Genomic DNA, 3,553 nt, shown 5'->3' with positions numbered 1-3,553 from the left:
TGTTTCGAAGAGACATTCCCCTCTCAATACATTTCCCTTGTTTCTTTAGAGCACAGGAGGTATCAGTGAACGGTCTGTGTTCCTCAAAACAATGAGAAAAGTTCATGTGAACATCCCTTTGCTGTAACGCTCTTGTGGAATGTGATGGTCCAGTGCAGGCAGAGGCCCGCGTGGGTGGCAGCCCAGACAGAGGACTTACAGTGATCAATATCTGAAATAAGGCTCCTCCTGCTCCAGTAATTTGCCATTTTAATATTCTACAGCCTTTTGTCCCAGGTAGTGTTACTGTTTCACAGAAGGGCAAAAATCTGTGCTACATGACTTGGTGTCATTTTGGATCAATGAATTTTGTTTGACTTAGGAAGACCTGCAGGTATTCCCAGGGAGGTTTCAGAAATCAATAAAGCTGCCCTGGCCATCGGTGTGGCTCAGTTGGTTGAAGCGTCATGCCATACATCAAAAGGTCATAGGTTTGATTCCCAGTCAAGACACATACCCAGGTTTTGGGTTCACACTCCAGTGGGAAGGCAACTAATTGATTAATGTTTCACTCTCACATCAGTGTTTCTCTCTCTTTCTCCTTCTTCTTCTTTCTCTACAAATGAAAAAAATCAATTAAAAAATAAATAAAGACAAAAGGAGGGAGTAAGTAACATTACTTTAAGGACAACTTGATAGAGAGGAATATAGACAATAACCTAGTGAAGTAACTCAAGGTCACAAAACTAGTCCTCCCCTAATCAAGCCAATGTCAGAAATTGCACTGCAAAGATTCTCCTTTCACTGAGAAAGCCCCGACTGCCCCACTCACAGGTCCTACTTTCAAGAAGCAAGGAGAAGCTGCAGGAGCAATGAGAAGGGCTAGGGTCCACTGCCCATAACCCCCTAGCAGAGACCCAAGGAGGAAAGGAACCAGCCTTGTCTTTAAAACTATAAAAAGAGGTATTTCTTGTCCTTCAAATCACACATGAATTCGCATGGATCAGGTTTATAAGATTTTAGAATTTCATCCACATGTAGAAGAATAAAGCTCATTGGTAATGACTTACACAATGAGTGTGAGAACTGGAAAAAAGAACAGCTCATGCTCTGACATTGGTCACCTGAGGTCGCCTCCAGAGGCTGGAATGACAGGCAACTATCCATAGACATGGCCAATGGTAAGCACAAGTATCACATTTTACATGTATCAGATTCCAAGCCTTGAGTAGGCACTTACTGAATACTTGCTGATCCGACGGGTGTAGCAATTGGCAATGAGACAGAGCTCCCTTTTCTGTTAGCCAGCTGCTATTTTTCACAGACTGCCTGTGAGGATCTGTTCTGTGATAGGCACAGCCTCACAATATCTTGTGCCAAGACTTGATTTGAAACCAAATGAAAAAGAACCAAACAGGTGGTAAATATCTAGGTGTTTCTGGGGTTCATTGATATCATCCTTGTTATCATCTGAGAGAAGGAAACTTGAGATCAAACAGTAAGTGGTTCATAAAAAGATCATTTGCTGGAACAAAAAGCAGGGGGAGTTAAAATTAATCCAATCTGAGTAATTTAAATAGACTTTAAAACATTACACACAGGTCTAAAGAGCATGTGGAGGTATACCGGTGTAACTTCTATTGGTAACATAAATTATTTAATTAGTACAAATATTCCTTGAAGATGAAATGCATCAAAGGATAAACAGATGGCTGTCAAGTAAGTACATAAGTTGGCACGCTACTCCTTAATGTTAGCCACGCAAACAAAATTCCTGTTTGCTTAATTAATTCAATTGTTTTTATCCACTATATAATAAATGACATTGATGACTGATCCAGAGTTGGTTCTGAAAATAGCCAGTTCACATGCTGCTGCTTGCCTGTTATGGCATTGATGTTTATTGCTAAGCCATATTCTCTTACAGGTGAGTATAATCATCCTTTATTATGTAGATATCAAGTACCTGGACCCATAAAATCAGCAATAGCTTCATTCAAAAGACAATATTGCAAATGCATACATATGAGCTCAAATTGAAATTAAAAGCCAACAATTTCATTAAGGGCCAAAGATTTAAACTATATTAGCCATTATCTAAAATGAAATTTTAAAAGCATAATACGCCCTGAGCTCTGTGGCTCCTCTTTCATCAGTCCAGTCGCCTGATCTCCAGTTCATTCCTCCCTCTCTTGCCTAGTAGCTACCAGTGAAAGCAGCAGGTCTCAGAACATCAGAAAGAAGAAAGCACACTGAGATAGCAAAGTGCATATGTGATCTGAACAGAGGAAAGGGATGCCTAAAAATAGGAAAGGCAAGGACTTCTGATCATAATGGTAATCAAAATGAATCATGGAACTTGGAAATGATGACACATAGCATCCCCAAAATATACAGACTACAGAGAGAAAAGATATTTTCCTATGGAATTAATTATCCAATTATGCAGAATATGAATTACTCTTTAAAGGAAAGTTTGGGAAGACTGAGACCCAAACTTATAGGATTTTCTTTTCCTGTTAGGGATTTGTAGACTAGAGGAGAATTATGTCTTTGTAGTTCTGATTGTAGTATAGTCAAAAATAAATAATTATAAAATAAGGCGTAAAAGTGAAAGAACTAAAATATTTTGATAACCATAATAAAAAAATTAAAAAAGACAGAAAATAATGGTGATTATGTTTAGGGAGCTTAACATTTAAACAAGGATAGTGCCAATACAAAATATGTGATAAATAAGTGAGGCTAAAAATGAAAGAAAACATTTGGAAATTGTTTAAGAAATAAACCAAGGGGGCTGCCATGACCCAAGCTGACAAGAGTGGTCCCTGACTCAGGCTGACTGTGATCCCCGCCCACAGTGAACCCCGACATTACCCATGCAGCCCCAGCACCCTTAGGTACAGGAGGAACTTGAACAGAAACCTCTTTCAGCAGAGATGGAGATGGCATCTGTGAATTTCAAACCTATACGGATGACTCCTGCAGGGCTGCTGAGGAGCTCATCAGCATCTACTATACCACCAAGTACAGGTATCTGCGGTCCCACTTGTACACATGGACCCAACATCATAGTGTGGAACAGAAGCGCTGTTTTAGGACAAGAATCCTTGAATGAGTTTTTTTGAATGTTGGCATGTAGTGAGTTCCAAATCAAGTGGTAGACTGCCAGCCTATATATGATGAAGCCACACAAGCCAGACCACAGTCCTTATTGTGATCTTGGAACAGTGGAGTTTGAAGGCAACAAACAATGGGACTTCAACCATACCTTCCTCCTGGCTGCCCAGGCCTGGTCCAGCAACAAGGTGTGGAAGATAGCAAGCTGCTGCTCTCAGTTCCAGGACTGGGCCAGCTAGTAGGGCAGGAAAGGCCTTTGCTTCAGGTCCAGCTCTGGAGGCAAACATAGATCTCAAATGTGGGGTAACAAGTTTCTTTCTGTTGTTGAAAGGCTATACCGCCCAAGCTATACTCTGCATTTGCTCAAGTCCAAGGAGCCCCTTTCTGAGTGTATACTTGTTTGTCAGAGTTGCTCTTTTGAAATAGTAAAATTTCATATTTTTCTACTTGCCCA

The 3,553-nt window shown here is 40.4% G+C and overlaps 1 pseudogene; it reads left to right on the top strand.

Moving 5' to 3' along the window:
* Positions 1-1,687: 1,687 nt before the first annotated feature.
* Positions 1,688-3,338, top strand: LOC102763736 (annotated as a pseudogene).
* Positions 3,339-3,553: the final 215 nt, after the last annotated feature.

The sequence above is a fragment of the Myotis davidii genome, unplaced genomic scaffold (assembly GCF_000327345.1).
Source record: "Myotis davidii unplaced genomic scaffold, ASM32734v1 scaffold86, whole genome shotgun sequence".
NCBI classification, from domain to species: domain Eukaryota; kingdom Metazoa; phylum Chordata; class Mammalia; order Chiroptera; family Vespertilionidae; genus Myotis; species Myotis davidii.
The sequence above is the reverse complement of the archived record's forward strand: the minus strand, read 5'-3'. Positions and strand labels throughout refer to the sequence as shown.